This window comes from Brachyhypopomus gauderio, chromosome 5 (genome assembly GCF_052324685.1).
Source record: "Brachyhypopomus gauderio isolate BG-103 chromosome 5, BGAUD_0.2, whole genome shotgun sequence".
In the NCBI taxonomy this organism is placed as follows: Eukaryota; Metazoa; Chordata; class Actinopteri; order Gymnotiformes; family Hypopomidae; genus Brachyhypopomus; species Brachyhypopomus gauderio.
The window spans coordinates 3,783,566-3,803,326 of record NC_135215.1 but is presented as its reverse complement, the minus strand read 5'-3'; the positions used below and the strand labels follow the sequence as shown (position 1 = coordinate 3,803,326).

Below are 19,761 nucleotides of genomic sequence, written 5' to 3'. Positions count from 1 at the left end.
ACATCTAGGGTGGGGTTATTTTAAACCATTGTTGAGCAGGTACAGTAACATCTAGGGTGGGGTTATTTTAAACCATTGTTGAGCAGGTACAGTAACATCTAGGGTGGGGTTATTTTAAACCATTGTTGAGCAGGTACAGTAACATCTAGGGTGGGGTTATTTTAAACCATTGCTGAGCAGGTACAGTAACATCTAGGGTGGGGTTATTTTAAACCATTGTTGAGCAGGTACAGTAACATCTAGGGTGGGGTTATTTTAAACCATTGTTGAGCAGGTACAGTAACAACTAGGGTGGGGTTATTTTAAACCATTGTTGAGCAGGTACAGTAACATCTAGGGTGGGGTTATTTTAAACCATTGTTGAGCAGGTACAGTAACATCTAGGGTGGGGTTATTTTAAACCATTGTTGAGCAGGTACAGTAACATCTAGGGTGGGGTTATTTTAAACCATTGTTGAGCAGGTACAGTAACATCTAGGGTGGGGTTATTTTAAACCATTGTTGAGCAGGTACAGTAACATCTAGGGTGGGGTTATTTTAAACCATTGTTGAGCAGGTACAGTAACATCTAGGGTGGGGTTATTTTAAACCATTGTTGAGCAGGTACAGTAACATCTAGGGTGGGGTTATTTTAAACCATTGTTGAGCAGGTACAGTAACATCTAGGGTGGGGTTATTTTAAACCATTGTTGAGCAGGTACAGTAACATCTAAGGTGGGGTTATTTTAAACCATTGTTGAGCAGGTACAGTAACAACCCAGTGCTGCAAGTTGGATTGTTTTTAACCCAGAATTGTTTTTTAGCTCTATTGTTATTTTATTTTGTTGCACCCAGTTGACTTTGTCTGCTAATTTCTGGTGTCTGTTTTCTCCTAATATGCTGTGGTTTACCCAGTAATGAAATATGCACACATTCACTCTAAAAAATTGTTTTCTGTAAGGCTGTTACACACATATTTATCACATCTATTTATATAGCACATTTAAAAACAAGCACAGTTCACACAGCGAGGAATTAAACAGAGTTGAGGAAAACCATGTCGCAAGCAAGATTTGATTTGTGTTAAAATACAAATCAAACATGAAGGCAGCATAAAAGCCTACATTCAATGCAGAAATATACGCCTCGTTTAAACAGAAAACAAGGCAAACGCCAGAGAGAAATGCAGTTTTTAAGTGTTATAAGTGACGAGCAGGCAGCACCACTGTCTGGTGTTGGTGAAGAAGCACAATCACGCTTTGTGTTGTGCCATGATAATGCCATAGAAATGAGCATGTGCTCAGACGATGTGAGAGACTCGAGTGGTGAATTGGTGATGAGTGGTGCACTCTGTTGTGATTCCCCATAGTGCTTTAAAACCAACAGGAGAACCTTCACAACAGTTGTGAATTTGACTGGTAACCCAAGAAGGGCAGCACGTGTGAAGGAAGTGTCTTCATCTGTGTAAAAACATTCCTATTTTCCTTGTTCTCTCAAATGAGTTTTCAGGTGAATAGCATATAGGCTAAAAATGACCAATTGAATTCAAAACCAAACCATTTAGGAACTTTGTGTGTTTCCTACTATGACTAATATGAAGAACTTAAAATACATCAACATTTCTAACCAAAATTATCCCAGGGTTATCCATACTTTTCTTCTCATGTCACTGACTTTTAATTAAAGGTTAATGAAAGAAAGAAAGAAAGAGGAAATTATAGTTGAGAAGGGAGACCCGATTCATTAGAACCATATACAGTATAGCTGTACTCACAGGACACTTTATTAGGTATGCCACTTTTTATAGGTGGTTTATTTTATAGGTTTCCAATTACACATCGTAGCCCATCTGGAGCTTTGCGCAATTTTGTTAACCACAGTTTGTCAGCCACTCTCTACCCTATTAATCACTGGTCAGTGTCTGACCACAAAACCACTGCTGACAGGACATTTATTTGGGTGGTGGGTCAGTTTTAAGAGTAGTGATGCTGACACAGCTGTAATGGAATCATTGTATCGGGCATTGCAGAGTTTCTACATATTTCTGTTTTCCTTTTCAGCATTTGGCAAACATTTTCATTCAGAGCAACATGCGTACGTATGTCTGTGTCAGTGCTAGTCAGAAGCTTAATCACTGATGAAGAGTATGAACATAGCTAAACACGGCTGACCATTTGGAAAGCTTAGCCATTTAAATAGTTACTGCTTAGTCCTTCCTTGGCAACTGTTTCTGTCTTCCATGTTGTCAACAGTTATTGTTTGGTAATGCTATTCGATGGAGTTCTGTGTCTGGATAGCTTTTAAGCACTAGTGCAGATATTTTCATCTGCTGCATCTATAAAGCTTGGTAATATGCAGGAAAATTGCACTTATATAAATGGAGGAAGCCTTGTAACATCTGCCCTTAGACTTTCACTACAAGTCTAGTTTTAAGTCAACAGGTTTCTATATTATTTGGTAATCAACACTATACTATACCATCAAGGCATGTTATCTATATATGACAAAATGTGTAGCCTTTCTTATAAATGCTTGTCTATTCATATTTGCCCTGGTTTGCAATCAGCTTAAAATGGCACATCCTTCCTTAGGTGAACCATCCATTCTGCTCTCCCTCTCACACCTAGACGGATACAAGCAGTAACCTTTCATCCCCTGAACAAAACCCTCATCGTCGTTTCCACTCTCTTCATATATTATACTCCTCCTTCACTGACAGGGGCCTTGATATGGTAATTTAGGTAGAAATGATAATGTGAAAAGGACAATGACTCAGGTTTGTATTCATAACCACAGAAAAGGGAATAGCCTCAATAGCACTGGGCAATTAAAAACCACACCACTCTGTGTGTGTGTGTGTGTGTGTGTGTGTGTGTGTGTGTGTGTGTGTGTGTGTGTGTGTGTGTGTGTGTGAGAGACTAAGCACATGCACTGTGGGCGTTCAATGATGTTTGTGCAGCGATGGATTTGTCAGGACTGTGTTAACAAAGTGAATATACGCCTGCTGACCTTCCGTTACATACTGGAGAGACAGTACATTCATTGCAGACTGTTTAGATCTGCAGACAGAGGAGCTCCAGAGGTGGCCAGGATTCTCAGACCTGCTGGCACTGGGCTCTCTTAACCTTCACACCAAGGGCAGTGCAGCAGAGACTCTTGGAGGTCTCTCGGGCACGTCACTCCCTGTGGGCAACATACCACCCTGGCTTCATTCCCTTTGCCAGTCATGCTGGCTGGGCAAAGTGTTTCCATTAGCTCCTAGAAGCCTGGAATCTGAACGTAGACTAAGAAGATTAAGGGGATGCTCTGCTGAAAACACACGGTATTGCCCGATGGCTTGAATATCGGCTCTCTGTGCTCGTCATCAGATTTTGCCTCCAGTGTATTATTCCATTATGCCGGTTCCATGGATTGCTGGAGGCGGCAGAGTCTACAGAGGTTTTCAGATGGAACTAAACATCACACCCTTTTTTAGAAATGCCTGATTGAGAATTGACTTTGTGTTCAGTTGATCTTATTTTACATTCCGGCTACGCTAAGCTTATATGTCAGAATTACCCTTGCTTTCATATGTGAAATTATTATAAGTTATGAAATGATAATTATAAAAAAAACATATAGGACTAAGATGTGCTTATACTGGAGACTCTGTGCTCTGTGGTGTGGTGTACAAAGCATGCTTATTCATTGTCATTACACATTTGTGTGAATAAAACTAGCAATGCAATTCCATAACCCTTTATGTGCTAAAGGGTACGGAGTCTGAGAATGCTTGTTCTTCCTCTAATAGTCTCAGTGTGGCCATGTCATAAATGCACTACACAAGTTGGTCCTACAAACCTTCTGTATCTTTATATGCTGTCTGCCCTTTATCTAGGAGCCACAGTTCATTCTTCATGTATCATGTCAGTGGTGTTAGCTATAATGTTTAAAGTAAAACCCCTGTGTTCTCGTGTGGTCTAATCTGTTCATCCATTCAATCAGAAATCCATATTATCTTATTTGTTTTTATATGAACCTTTATTGATATACAATAAATTAAGCTGTAATTAAATTCAACTATTACAGGCATTCAATTCCTCAGTTGCCTTTCTAATAATTCTTAATAATACTCAATCTAATCTGTATTCTTTAGATAAAGAGAGTGCAGGAAGGGTGGACTGAAGTGTTAAGAGTGATGTGTGACAGAGTGATAAGAGAAAGAGGAAGGGCTCCAAGACAGTAGTGAGGTCAGCCATGTTGCTTGGAGGCAGAGGCCTTAACATAAAGACAGAAGCCAGAGGCAGAGGGCGTGGGTGGGGGGGGGGGGGGGGGGGGGGGGGGCACTAGAGTTTGCGCTAGGAATGACGAGGATAGATGGAGAGGATTAAGAAAGTATTTTAGAGTGTCAGGTCAGGCTAGAAGGTTTGACAAAGTATGAGAGGCAGATGTGTGGATGTGGGGGGGGGGTTCCAGGATGCAGTGGGGGGAGAACCTGCAGGAGGTTGGCGTGACACACAGGAGACAGGATGAAAGTTGGATGATCCGCTGTGGTGACCCCAAAATGGGGGGCAGCCAAATGAAGAGAAACAACACTCTCAATGTATTATTTTCCTGCTATTTCCTCTTGTAAGTTTTTAGGAAAGGTTTCGACTTTCTTGGCTTCATCCACACATCTTAGTAGAACTGATTTCAGAACAGACTTTGGAGACTAACCCAGAAGGAGAGATATATTCTCCAGCGGTTACACTACAACACTTATCAGTCATTCCAGAAGACATAAACAAACATCACCTCCCCCCTCTCTCATTCCACAAATGTAATTACTATTTAGCTCTCTCCAATCTGTCTGTCTTTTATAAATACATTTTATTTCTATTTCTCTCTCTCTCTCTCTCTCTCCCTTTGTGTGTGTGTGTGTGTGTGTGTGTGCACTGCTTGGTGTTTACTGACACCAGTTATGTTGGGCTAAATAAGCAGACGTATACAGCAAATGTAGACTCACAATTTTAGTCAGTCCTCTGTCTTGTATGAACAGGTTGAAATTTGTGTTAAATACAGACCTAAAACATAACAACACATGTGTCACTTTGTATTTTTCCTGTTGCTTAGCAAAGTGTGCCTCATGATACGTCTTGGTAATTGCCATATAACAGAGTCAACATTCTGTGACCACTGAGTTATCAGGTATTAATTTCCTCCTTATACATGCTTTAAATACTTTTCAGTGTGTACTACAGTTTTTTGCATTTGCTAAGACACAAAAAGTGGTCCTTATAGCACAATTTCTGAAACAACTAACCCATGTAGCCTATCTATTGACCGGGTGTGCCAAACCTTAAGCACATTCTCTGCCTTACACTCATTTAGAAATGCGAAAACACACTTTTTGCAAAACTTTAAACACAGTTCTTCACATAAGACACAACATTCAAAACTGAAAACCATGTGTTTCTTTTAGAAAACACTGCCACACAACTGCTACACTCACCTACCAAAATACCATACACAGTTCTCACACGTTACAACACTTCTAGCTAATTTTTACAAATCGTTATCAGAACTTGATCCCTATAAAGAGGCCATAAGTTGCAAATCTTGGTTTGCACAACAATGGAGGCTAATACTTCACAGAGAGGTAGAGGATGAGGAAGAGGACAAGGAAGAGGAAGAACACGAACAACCATCACGGATGAGATCCAGGCCACTTTGGTTGACCATGGAGGCCATCGTGAACATTGTCATATAAAACACGAGTATACCTTTACGACAACTACAACAGCACATCATTACTGACAACATCACTTTCAGCAACATTCATTCAGTGAGTCTATCTGCACTGGGCCAACTCCTGAGAAGACATCAAGTGCATATGAAGCAGCTACACAGGGCACCATTTCAGCGCAACTCTGACAGTGTGAAGGAACTGCACTATGAATATGTGCAAGTATGCTCTGCTATCCTCTTACTTATACTTTACTCCAGTGTCCTGTGCCACACAATGTTGAGTATGATACATGCCCATTTCATTCGGTCAAATACAGTACTGTAATACTGTAATGTTTGGTTTCAGATAGTAATGGAGCTAGATGTTGCAGCAGTGGAACACAAGTTCCTTTATATTGATGAAGCTTCAACCTTGCCAAACCAAGACGCAGAGGAAGAAACATCATAGGACACCGTGCCATAGTCAGTGTCCCTGCAGCGTGGTGGAAACGTCACAATGTGTGCAGCCATTTGCCACAATGGTGTTGTCCATCATCATGCTACTTTTGGTCCTTACAACACTGCTCACATCATCACCTTTCTCAACACACTACAACTCATTCCACATCACCAGGGAGATGGACAAGAACAGACCAGGAACGTTGTCATCTGGGACAACGTAAGTTTCCACCGTGCTACACAAGTACGACATTGGTTCACCGAACATCCACAGTTTGATGTGCTTCACCTCCCACCATACTCACCTTTCCTCAACCCTATTGAGGAGTTTTTTTCGGCATGGAGGTGGAAAGTTTATGACCGCCAACCCCACCATCACATACCACTTCTGCAGGTGATGGAGGAAGCTTGTGGGGACATTGATGAGGGTGCATGTCAGGGCTGGATACGTCACTCAAGAAGATACTTCCCCCGCTGTCTTACCAAAGAGGACATCACCTGTGATGTTGATGAAATCTTGTGGCCAGACCCAAATACAAGACAAGATGCACCCTACATTTGTCTGCTATTGTACAGTATTTTTGTCCTTTTTGTTTCCATGTGTACTGCTCAAGCAAAAAGTAAATAAACCTTGTTACTATTTTACTTCGTGGTGTTTATGAATGTGCATAAAAACCTCTGTATATGTGAACTATGGTATACTTTTGGAACAGACTATACACTGAACATTTAAAAAACACATGGTAGTAGTGTTTTCTATTTATCACATAAGTGTGTAGTCACATATAAGAGAGGCTAATCATCTGATATTTGTGTGTAGCGTTTAGATGCAAAAATATGGTTTTGGCAAGAGTGGCAAGAGTTTTGGTTGAAGTGTGTGCTTTTTCCAAAAGTGTGAGATGTTTTGCCTGTTGTGTGTGTAGCATTGGCTTCTGTGTGTTAAGTTTCGACAAAAGAGACACAGTTTCAGAAATTGTGTCTTAGCAACTGCAAAAAACTGTAATAGCACTATTTCAGTTCACAAACAAACAGAACCAAACACAATAAGCCCTACTTGTGAAATGCAAAAACTATCCTGTGTAGTCATGTCCTATGGAGCAGCTAATTCCTCTCATTTAAACATGCTTATCTTGAATGTGTCATACCTCATTCATGCCTTTCTGCAACTGACTTTGATACAGAAGCCATCTAGACCAAGTAATCATTGCACTGAGTGGCTCAGTGACTGGTTGTGTGTCTATGTGTGTGTGTGTGTGTGTGTGTGTGTGTGTGTGTGTGTGTGTGTGTGTGTGTGTGTGTGTGCATGAGAGAGAGAGCGAGAGAGAGAGAGAGAGAGAGAGAGAGAGAGAGAGAGAGAGAGAGAGAGAGAGAGAGAGAGAGAGAGAGAGAGAGAGATAGCACTCTCAGAGCAGACTGTCTCACAGCAGTTCAGAATCCTCCCATTAACCTAATTTATCTTTCTGCTTAAATGACACTGTCATAACTGTCATGAAAAGGATGGTAATAATCTATTTTTGTTGTGCTCTAGTTAAACCTGAGGTGAGGCCAGAATGATCATATTATAGAACAGTGACCTGACAAAGTGGTTCATTTGACAGTTTGATGTGCTAATAATGTGGTATACCTTTAAATGAAGCAATCGTTCCTTCCTTCCACAACCATTGCATCAGGAATAAGACATACACCCACTGTTATTTTAATCTGAAGATTTTTTTTCTCTTCCTTTTTTGTCTCTGTTGACTCCATGCGGTGTCTTGATGACAAGACAAACAATCTATAGTGTGCAATCATGATGAAGAAACTGTGAAACCCCACCCAAATAGGAAGACATAGCTAAGAATAACCCCCTTATATTGCCCTTATAGGCAGGAGTCCTTCTAGGCTCTTTCAGAACAGGAGAGGATGCGTTTGCCTCTCTGTCAGCACTTGGTCATAGTCATGGGTCATACTGTATGTGTTAACAAATGCTTCAGAAAAAAAATTCCAGTTAAGTTGCTTGCTCATACTCTCATGTCATATGAAAGTAAATCATAAGTTATCATAGGATTAAGGCCCTAAATAATCACATACACATGTTCCTATCCAACAGGAAGTTTTAAAACTTGAGTATTGATACATATGTATATGGAAGATACTATGAGAGTTGCTTCCAGCAGGTCCATAAGGTATAAAGTAGTACATATCTTTTTAGTGCCCTGTGACACTAGAGACCAACCAGCCACTTAATGAAAAATACTTTTTTCATTAGAAATACTTTGTAGGTGTACAGTTAGTCTATAGAGTTTATGGGACCCCATCTACACATCTGTCCATCTCTACATGCAATCCGTGCTAAGCACAGTTTGTGTTCAACACCATCTAGCCATTTGTCCGTGGTGAGTTTCTGACCATATAGGACAGCTATAGGCTGGATATCCCTTTGTGATAGACCACACTTGGGAGAGCCACATATGTGTAAAAACCTCTTCAAGACTGCAGCGCTTGATAAATACGTACCAGATTCAATAGCTACATCCATGTTACAACCATACCAGGTTGTGGACAATGGTACACCCAAATAATTTCCACCCAACAATGTACAAGTGGTCAGAAACTGACCATTAATGAATGGCATTGAGGGTTGCTTATGAATTATGCAAGCTAATAGATGGGCTACCGTCCATCAGTTTTAGGCATAATTGTACACTTACCAAATGTACCTATAGGAATATATTTTAAAGTGCCAAGTGTCTCTAGGTGCAAGGCAAGTGTTTTAATAAAGTGGCTGATGGTAAACTCTATACCAGTTAGCTTAATGCTGGTCATTTTACTGTGAGTTTTATAGTTATACTTTAGACGCTGTTTGAAATCAGCCTATGTTAACACCTTTAGACAACTTATTTTGTTGTGAAAAAATCACATTGGTGTGTTGCCACAAGCTCATGTGTCTGCTCTTTGAATAAGTAGTATTTGAAAAACATTTCAATGAAAACACACAGGGATTTAAAGGCTGCTGCATTAGCCATAGTCTGTGGTTACAGAGGCACACTGGCTCTAAAGGAATAAAGAATCCTACGGTGTCTGCACTAGCACGTCTGGGGAACCTGCACTAATGTTCCTGTACATCGCACAGCTGAGGACCACATGATCGCTGGCAGCAGGGCGGGCTTGGAGCATACTTGACATTCCTAGCTCTTGCTGCTACTGTCAATGAGCCGTTTGATTTCTTGGAATCTTTTTCCTGGGTGGTGGAGCAAGATTGTAAGAGATGAGTAATGTTGCCCATGGAGAACAGGAGACTATTCACACCACACAAGGAACAGAATGACAGCATTCAAAATTATTCACAGTGGTGCATGCAAAAGAAAAAAGAAAAAAAGAAAGAAAGTGGGCTGCAGGAAATTAGCATGTGCTATGAGGCAACATTACTCCGCGTTAACGGGATAGATTGTTGTGATAACGGACTCGTGGATCTGTGTCGACACATTGAATATCGGTGGCACGTTATTTCCCAAGGAAAACATTTGCATTCATCCAAACAATCGATTTTTCAAAAGCTGTGTTCGTTCAAAATGCCTAAATGTCGTAGGCCCGCCCATTCGCTTATTTCCCGTGCGCGTCTTAAGTTGCCCACTGTTTATATAACAAACGCGGCCCGTGTACACATTCTCCCATCCTCGCCGCGACACGGCGTTAGCGCGCTTTCCACGCGGACGTGCACGTCGTTTGATGCGCGCCCCCCTCCCCACCCCCCATTTACCGCCACACGCCCCAACTGTGGGCAGAACGCGCGCACACCGAGGCTGCAACGTCATCCAAAAACTCACAACCCCGAGAGGCGAGAGCGCGCGCGCGCGAGCGAGCGAGCGGGCGGAGAGAGGGAGCGTCACAGACGGATCGGAGCTTCGGAGTAAGATCAGTGAGTACCGGGGCTCGGCGGTAATGTTACACTTGTGATACATTGTGTCCCCGGTGGCGAGAGCCGAACGGTTTATTTGTAGCGCGCGGACACGGCGGAACGGGTCCTTTTCGCGACGGCGTTTGCGGCCAGTACCGAGCCGAGGCGAACACCGAGACCGGTTAGACGCGCACCACACACACACACACGGGTTTGCGGAAGAGCGGCTCGGATGTCTAGAATATGGCGGAGTGAGGCGAGTCGACTCCTCAACGTTTCCCCGGCGTCGTTTCGCGAACGTGCGCGCCCGCGTCCCCGTAGCCGGAGTGCCCGTCCGGTACCGAGCGGCAGGGTTACGTCGGACCGTGCGGAGAACGAGGGTTTTTTAATCCTCGTCCGCGGCTCTGTGGAAGTTACGGCGGAAATGGAAAAGTTGTTCGGTCGACTAACGTAGCGGGCTGAACCGGGTCGGTGGTGATAACGTCGGTGAACGGAGCGGCGTCGGTAAAACCGTGAAGTTGTGAGGTTGTCTCTCCGCTTTAACGCCGTCTCCCGGCTCTCCGTGTCTGGGTTAGCGGCCCCGCCTAGTTCGGTGCTGACTCGAAGTCTAGTTTTAGTCGATTTACGGAACAAAAATAACCCAAACCCGCCGGAGGGACCCGGTTCTGGGTCCAATGTCGTGTCATATTCGGCGTAATGTACATTAATATGTTAAATGTGCTCCTTGTCAGGAATTGTCCGCTCACATATCGGAGTTGTGGAGAGAGTGTAGCTGGCTAGGCGTCGTGTTGCAGTCCACTCTAAAGACCACATACGTTTCCTTCGGTGTGTTCGTGTTTATTTTATTTGTTTATTTGTTTTGTTTGCCTGTAAGTGTCGAGCCTGATTTTGTTTTGTGTAGCAGACTAGCACAAGTGCACATTAAACCGATCGTATATGTGTTTATGTTGGCAAGGAGTATCCTGTTGCGTCTTCATTTATTTTTAATGGCATGATCTTTTTATGACAACGGGGCCACTAGGTTCACACACGTTTTTTTTTGTTTTAAACTAACTGTGTGAGTGTTTTAATCTCCTTAATGTAGAATTTGCACAAGTATGTGATTATTAGTTGAGTAGTAAGTTGTGTACTCATCAAGAAAATGTAGTATCATTTCCTGTTTTGAAGATTTCTTAACCATGGACTTTGTCGTTGAGGAATGCATTAGACAATGTGGATTAATTCCTAACTAGGGATGTGTGATATTGTGTTCAAGGAAGATAATTTCATGCAGACACATTCCTTGACATGAGACATTTCATAGATGGAGCCATATAAGGCATTGAAAGCAATTGGAACGTCCAAAAATTGCTTAAATAAATGCTTACAGTGGCCTCCCTTTGAATTAGTTGTTTGTTTGTTTGTACGTGTGTATCTTAAAGCACAGTGCATGGTCGTTTTACAGCAGCAACTGGAACTGATCTTGGGGAGGGCGTGCCAGGATGGGTTCCCTCTGCCATGGGTCTGACCCCAGTCCTGTCCTTTTTTTGCAGTGAGAGGAAGGAAATCCCCATGATAGTGTGTCCTCTTGAGCACACAGGAATGCCGGTTTAGAGGCTCCTTTGGAAAAACAAAATGAAGAACCGTTGACTTCCTTTTGGACAGGGACGCCCACGGTTTGACGCCATTAATGGCTCGAGTTAGATCCAGCCCCAAGGTTTAAAGCATTTGTCTCCATTGTAACATTCATAAGAACCTATCGGTGGTTTAGCGACTATGTATAATAGTATATAATAGATATGATAAATGGATATTTTTTTATGTGGCTTTGACTTCCGCTATTGTTTTAATCCTGGTTATGTTGCTTTTGGAGGCCAGGGTAATACAGATTATGTGCTGAATCTACACATGGCAGTAGAGTCTCTTTCTTAGTAACTTGGGACCTGTCAGCAATGTAGAACGTCACATGACCACTGAAGCTAAATGGTAGGTCCTTCACGTACATGTGGCATGCTCCCAAAGGAGCCCGTGTCACACTAGGTCATGTGCAAGTAAAACATTCAAGTGCTTTGTCTGTGTAAAAAGCACCAGCCAGGGAGAACAGTGTCCAGATGATGCTTCATGCTTGACTGTGGAACTGAGAGTGGTGTTTTTAGCAAGCAGGTGATGTGACAAAAACGTCAAAAAGCTAGCTGTCCGTAAATCGGTGACTTTCGGGGAAACAGAAAGAGGAAAGAATGTACTCTGGGGAGGAAGAACAGGAAAGTGTGTGTGTGTGTGTGTGTGTGTGTGTGTGTGTGTGTGTGTGTGTGTGTGTGTGTGTGTGTGTGTGTGGGGAGGGCGGGGTGGGCTAAAGTAGTGTGCGTCCCATAGTGAGTTACCCTACTTCCTCTTGAGGCTAAAGGGCCTTGTGAAACCTGGTTACCCTGTCACACTTTCCTTCCTTCTTTTTGGTCACTTTGCCATGCTGGGGGACCAGAAATGCATTCTGGGGTGTCTAGAGATAGCTGCCATATGATACACTATCAACTGTTGCTTCATCCTTCATTCTGTTCCAGTTCACTAGCTGTTCTGCAGATTTGTGGCAGTGTCCGTGTCGGAGCTGGCTGTCATGATTGTAGTAAGGCTTGCTGGGTTCATATGGTGCACTTGGTCCTTATGGTTACAAACTGTACCATTTTTAATCCCTGCCAATTGCTTCACATCATTGTCTCCATTCAAGCATGCAAACTAATGCTGATCACCGTGGCAGCTATTTTGGCTCGTGCCAATAAAGGAGTTTCAGTCATTCTCCTAAGCTGAGAATTAGGCTAGTTAGTACCCTTAAGGACTTTCTTCAGTTGAGCAGAAGTTCACTCAGCTGCAGAAGTTTCAAAAGGAAGTTTATTGGCTATTTTGAGCGTTTCAAATTGTCATGTAACTGGAGTTTCATGTTCTTAAGAACTTGGACACTGTGTTGCAAGAAATGAATGAAACTGTGGCAGCGTTTAGAAAGAATCATTGAATGCTTTTTCTCTATGCTCCACATAGAAAGGATGTGTACTCCCTACAGCTGCTACGCCACCATCAAGGAAACTCCTTCAAGTTATGCAGCGAGAGGCTGCGGCTCCTCTGTTGCTATGCACATTTTTTTCTTCCTACACTTTAGTTCACCAGTGTTAACTTCACTACAGTTGCATGGGTATTTTTGAGTAGCGGACCACCCTCAACAGGGAGACGCGTGTAAAACAGACACTGCTGAACCAGATAAACTTGCACCAATTTAATAACCACAATCCTGTGTGTGCTAAGGCCACTGTCCGAATAATATTCACTTCTGTAGAAGTGGTCAGAAACTGACTGGTGATTAGAAGAGTTTGGCTGACTGCTTGCACCTTCAGACGGGCAGCAGTGTTTAATTGTCCACTTACCCCTAACACGGGTGCAGGTGCCTTAGAACGCGGGTACGAGTGTGGCGTTTCTAATAAAGTGGGTGGTGAGCGACTGTGCAAACGCATCCCTGGGGTCCGTGTACAGTAATCAGTCCGAGACCCGATGCCCTGCCGTGCCCTGACATTTGACACTGAGCTTGGCTAGTCTGCATTGATCTAGTCTCCCGCCGCCTTTCTCCTCTCTCTCGTAATCTGCGTCCCGGCCAGCTGTTTGTCACTGGCTAAGCTGCTTACAGCACTGGGGACTGTGCCATTTCCACAGCCTTAGCAACACTTGTTTCAGCAGGAATGTGCTACTAGCCGTGCTCTTTGAGTGCCCGGGGTTGTTCGCGGGGGCTGTTCACTTGGAAGTCCTACATGAAAATCCTGCATGAAATTTTGCACCGTCATTCTAGTGTACTGCGTGATGAAGGTTCCTCAGTAAAAAGTTGCTCTGAACGTGTGACCTCCTGATATGTTTCTTCTAAGGATGGGGCGCAAGGTGGATTTTATTCCAGTAATGTCTTTGTTTTCCAATTGGTTTTGTAATTCATGTACAGATTCTTCTAGTGTAAAGGTGTGAGTTTCCCCCCCAGCAGAGCAGACATTGATTTTTAGTTTCATTCGTTTGCATTATTTAGAAGCAAAACACTTTTAGGGTGGAAATTTTAAATCTATGTTGCACTCTAATCACTGCTTTCTAATTGTTTTCCCCCTCTCCATGACAGCCTGTAACCTAGGTGAACTGATTGACTTGCAGATTACATGTTGTGCTGCGTGTGTGGTCAAGGTTGATTGTGAGTTAAAGCCCAGAGATGCAACGTATGCGTTTTGAAGTTCCAGGTAGGATTAGACAACGGACCATCACAAAACATTTTTATTACAGTCTGACATGAGCTAAATATTCTAAATTCTCAACTTTTGTTTTATTGCTATTTTATTTGGTAGTTTTCAACAAAGTGATGCAGCTGTAACTGGTTTTCCTGTGTAATTGGCAGAGTGTGAAAAGCTGGAGCCTCGATGCGTTTTTGTATATTTGTCCAGCGGCTCAGGTCAGCCCTGTGAGCATTCGTTGCTTTAAAGGGCCACGTCTCTCTCTGCTGGAGCTCCGAGCTGTACGGCTGAAGTGATGTTGCCCAGAGGTCTGCTGCAGCTCGCGCCCCTCTGTGAGCACACACTGAAGCCACAGTCACACCAGACACACTATCATGCTCTATCAGAGTGTCTCCGTGTCATTAGCTGAATTTCCTTTAAAACTTTTATTTACAAGTCTTCCAGACAGTGATTAAATATATCAAGCCTGTTCTGTTTATGAGGTATTGACACATCTGTTAAGTTTAGATCTAGCCCAATCCATCAAAATTGTACAAATGTTCGAAAGCAGCAAATTCACAAGGAAACTCGCTCCGTAGCAGATAGTCAATGACGAGATGTGGTGGGCGACAGACATATCATTGTACTTTTTGTAAGCAGTCTGCTTCTGCTGTAATGGCGTTGGCACTTGTTACACGGTGATTATTACATGGATTCATCTCGGCCTGAGCTTGAAATTAAGTCCCGAAAGGTCTTGGCTAACAGCAAATCAAGCTGAGCCGTTAATGCCAGGCTGTGCCAGGTATTCACCTCAGAGTTGGAGATGGTTGAAGGCCAGTGTTCTGTGATTCCTACACTTCCTACCTGCTCCACTGCACTTCTCAAGTTTTGCAAGTTCAAGTCCTTTGATATTTATTCAGCCTTATTCCAAGAATATACGCTCCAAATTTCTACATCTTTTCTTCAACTATTCCTGATTTTTCCCCAAGTAACTTTGAAATGCGAGGGCTGGGCTTCCCAGGGAGATTGGAACTAATGTGCTCAGATCAGTACCAGTTCCTCCTCTCAATTTTAGTTTCATCTGTGGGGAAAATGCAGTGGTGGTATTAATGCTGGCAGGTCACTTCCTCATCATCATAAATCTGACACGTCTCATCCATCTCTGGCTCTCTGGTGACGTTTGTTAGCAACACCTTCGACAGAGGGCAGGAGCAAATGGTGAATGAGCTTTTTTATTCTTTTCATTTCTTTTTCCTTCATCTCACCGGTCTGATCAAGCCTTCATTCTAAAGCTTCTGATATAACGTGGCCTATTGCAACCCACCATCTACTCGAAACGCAAATTTTTAATGGCTGTGTGTCATAAACTACTGAACCTCATTGACCGAACTCTCAGTAATCTCAGTGTGTGGAATAAATGACAAAAATTGCGTGTTGGATGGAGGTAGAAAGATGGAGAAAGTCACCACACAATTTCAGCTTTCTTGGGACGCGGACCATACAGCAGCCATAATACTTCCACCTCGGTGTGAAGGGCTTTGTGACCTGTGGAGAAAAAATTCATCCAATGATGCATAAACAGAATGTGTGATTGACCTGGTGCCTTTCATCTTGCCTTCGGTTCCTTTGTACACATGGAAAGCTTTACTGTGGGTCTTAAAGAATTTCTGCTGGTCTGGGATTCCAAGACCTCTCTGTTGAAGGTAATAAGAGGATGTTGCTGTTTAGGTTAATAGCATTTAGGTGAAAGAGGAGTTAAACCGAGGTCAGATGGCTGGTCTACAGGCCTCTCAAAGTTTATGGGCATACACATGCGGTTTGAAAACCTCTGGACATATGTATCCAGAGTAATGTTAAAATGAAAACTAATACGGTGGGGTGGAGGGGGGGGGGGGGTTGTTTGGAGTAAGCACACATTTTAATGAAAAGCTTTCACATCAACGAAAGGAGCAGTAGCTACGCTCCAGACAAGTAATGACACTTAGTAGGCAAGGCAAGGACTTTGTTGCATTTTGCCGTTACTTGAGAGAATTATGTCACCTGAAGCGAAGGTCGTAGAACATTTTCCTCATATTCATGTGTCATTTATTGATGTACTATTGTAGCATCCATAATGCATGTTTTGATGGGTGGTCTTTGTTCAAGGCCCTGTGTAATTGCTACTCTAGATACTGCAGCTTCGCAGAGTGAGTGGTATTCAGTGAACAGCTGTGACCTCTGAGAAATGTGTGCTTGATTATGGATGCCACCGATTCCTCCTCGTTGGCTGTCTGCTGTGTCTCAGTCTGTCTCCCTGGAGTCTGAGGAGATGTAGTGGTCAGTGTGGCTCTGTCCTATGAGGGAATGTGGGCTCTGAGAACTTCCTTTATTGGGTGCATGGCTGGGCCCCCTGCACGCCTCTGTGCACGCCCCTCTGCACGTTTCCACTTCTGTGCACGCCCCTCTGCACGTTTCCACTTCTGTGCACGCCCCTCTGCACGTTTCCACTTCTGTGCACGCCCCTCTGCACGTTTCCACTTCTGTGCACGCCCCTCTGCACGTTTCCACTTCTGTGCACGCCCCTTTGAGCGCCTCTGCCTCCGTGCACGCCCCTTTGAGCGCCTCTGCCTCCGTGCACGCCCCTTTGAGCGCCTCTGCCTCCGTGCGCGCCCCCTAGTGCGTCTCTTCTGTGCATGCCCCCCTATGTGGGGCCCCTGCGTGTGCATCATACTCTTGCATCTCCTTAAAGGCAGTGATTTTCAGGAGTGTAGGTGTTTTACAAACTTCAGACATACCATTCTCCAGGTACGTGTACGAACGTGGTTGCATGTGTGTGCGTTGCACAGGCATGTCTCTTCGTATTACACTGTGCACCTACGCTCTAGCTCAAACCCTGCCTCACTTGTCGAAATATTTATTCGAGTTTCTCACGGAGTGACACGTCAAGACTCCCTTGCTAGAGTCTTGCGTCCCATGGGAGTGATCGTAGCTTCCCGACTGGTTCCTCCGAGCGGCGAGCTAACCATCCCCGCACGCTCCACATGCCAGGGACGGTCCCAACCGTTAGCTTCCGTATTCATCCCCCTTCCAGCTGACACTCAGCAGCTCTATTTAGCTCATGTGTACTATAACCACCGTGTGCTGGGCTGATCTGTTCGACTGCGATGGCTGCTTAATTGTACCCTTCCCGGAACTATAAATGGAATTGATTCTTCATCCCTCCCCCCCCATTATTAGTTTAATAATGGCTGTTTGTTGTCGTTTGGTTTTTTTTTTTTTTTTTTGGTTGGCTTCAGTGAACTGATCCTTTATTATTGGTTTTGCCTCTGGGCTTCTTTTATAAGTGTCTTAATACTGGTGTCTTCCAGTTCTGATGTCTGCAGATAATTCCTAATCATTTGGTTTTCTGTGGTTTTGTCATGGGTTTGTCTGGAGTTAATTGTAGTGCCCCTGACGCTGTGTGTGACATCCTAATGAGGTTCTGATGATGTACTCGCTGGTGCCTTATGTTGGAACTAGAGGTGAGAGATGAGGCGGAAAATAAGACATTACTATGATCATAGAAGTTATCACATCCCGTAAACGCACCCTTTTAAACGTGTCACTTCTCTGTTGCACCAACCAAAAGGGCCTTAGAAATTGATTACAGTGATTTTTTTTTTCCACAGTTTACAAAAGGAACATTCTGGAAAACAGTTTATTGATTAAAAAAATGGATAATGGCATAATAGGCTAACATCCAATCAGCTACTTGTTGCTATGCAGTTTTCCTTTGACAGATCGACTTCACTGGCTGTTGTTTACATGCTCTGTAAAATTGGAAATCTGTCAGTTGATATAAAAATATGTAAATAAGACAATGGGATGATGTCCACCAATAGCACGTCCCGCTATGCACTTCTACATTTTCGTCAGTGGTGTTTGCATACAAGCTGTCTAAATATACCTTTTTCTTTTGTTTTCTGAAGATATTTGACGATCTGATCTCTGCTGCTTGGATCCCGTATTTTAATCACGCTTCTTTACTTGCCTGTTCATAGTTTACATCTCCCGTCTTTGCTCTGCTAAACTCGGCCCTTTGAGTGACACGTGGTGAACGTTTCAGTCCTAAATTATTGAAACCGGGCCTTTCCGCCTACAAAGGCTCCTCAGACATGATGGATAAAACACACCAGTATAATGAGGGGAAATGCACTCAAGTCCCACACCTGTTGGCCCGGTGAACCTTTAGCCCCGACCTTTCCAAGCAGGGAGTCTCCTTCATGTTTTGCGGCTTTTGTCATTATATCAGGTACCTTCAATTATATATAAATAATTTACCAGGAACTGAAAAAATGTGTGTGTTCCCTAAAGCTTCTCATGCAGTCTGGAACTACTATGAAGTGCACTCTTTGCAATGCAAATGAACTTTTGACACCGTCTTCCAAATGGAGAACTTTGTGGGATGCGTGATGTCAGCAGGACACTGAGAATAGGGAACCCTTGGATGTTAGAATTTGAGAAATGTTTAGTAGATCTGTTTACTCGGTCGATGTTCTGGACGAGTGGTCATGTGAACTTGTACAGTACATTCCTTTCTTCTGCAGTTAAACCTGCTACAATCGCTGCATTCCTAATGAACCCATCGCCCCGTGGGTTCATCTGCTTCATCTCATCTGCTTCAAACAGAAGCTTTTTGTCATCTTGTACAGTAGGAGGCTGCCTTAATCAGGGTGCAGGTAAATACCACTCCAGAAGGTCACTGCCAGCAAAAGGTCTTCAACCCCCCCCACTACCCAAACCACCACCACCACCACCACCCATGTAATCAGACCTGATCTCTGTACATTCCCTCTTCACCTGAGATAGCTGACATGTTCTCGTGTTTCACTGTCACATCACATTTCACGGCGGTGTAAACATCGTGTCTGTGCACAGGGTTTGTGCTTGACCACCCGTGTGTCTCCCCTGCATAAGTTAATCCAGATAGGTGTGAGATCTGCTCTTTGCTCATGTCTGTCCGAGGAATGGGCTGATGGGCTTCGTGTTAAAACGCTTTGCCCCGTGTTTGTGTCCGACGGCTCCAACTTGTAAACGTGACCGCGAAATAGAAACGGCTACGCGATGCACACGACCCCCTTCATTAGCTTTTGGTACCTCCTTTTCGAATGTAAAAAGTGCAGAGTCATTCATCTTGGTTCCGTTTCTCTCCACATTTGTAGCACTTCTGTATTTTACGTTTTGATGCTTTCTGTTCTGCATTCCTGTTGTCTTCATCTTAGTGGCCTGGTGTTTGGGAATGTACCAGAGCACTGGTGGGCTATCGATTACAGAGCTCCTCGCCCATCTCCTCGATGAGTGGAGTTTGGTTTCGGAGTCTCAGGTGTGTTTTGTGCTTGTGTGTGTTGTGCCTGTGTGTGTGTATGTTTTGTGTTTGTGTGGGTGTGTCCGTCTTGGTTCTTGAGCGGTATCAGCATGGGGGTGAGGCAGACTGTCTAACTCATGTGCGGTCACGTTCTCTCTGACATCACCTACAGGTCCTCTGCATGCACATGCTCTGCTATGTTTGGCATGCCCCCCACCACACACACACACACACAC

General features: G+C 43.7%; 1 protein-coding gene across 3 annotated transcripts in view; it reads left to right on the top strand.

The window, feature by feature from the left end:
* The first annotated feature begins 9,836 nt into the window (after positions 1–9,836).
* rap1b (RAP1B, member of RAS oncogene family) overlaps positions 9,837–19,761 on the top strand; it is a 37,592-nt gene continuing 27,667 nt past the window's right edge. The window contains exon 1 of one of the 3 annotated variants that reach the window (XM_077004988.1): positions 9,837–10,021. The gene's annotated coding sequence lies outside the window, so the exon portion shown is untranslated. Of the gene's footprint in view, positions 10,022–10,041; positions 10,182–10,335; positions 10,526–19,761 lie in introns of those variants that run through there. The other 2 variants (XM_077004989.1, XM_077004992.1) reach the window with 2 other exon arrangements.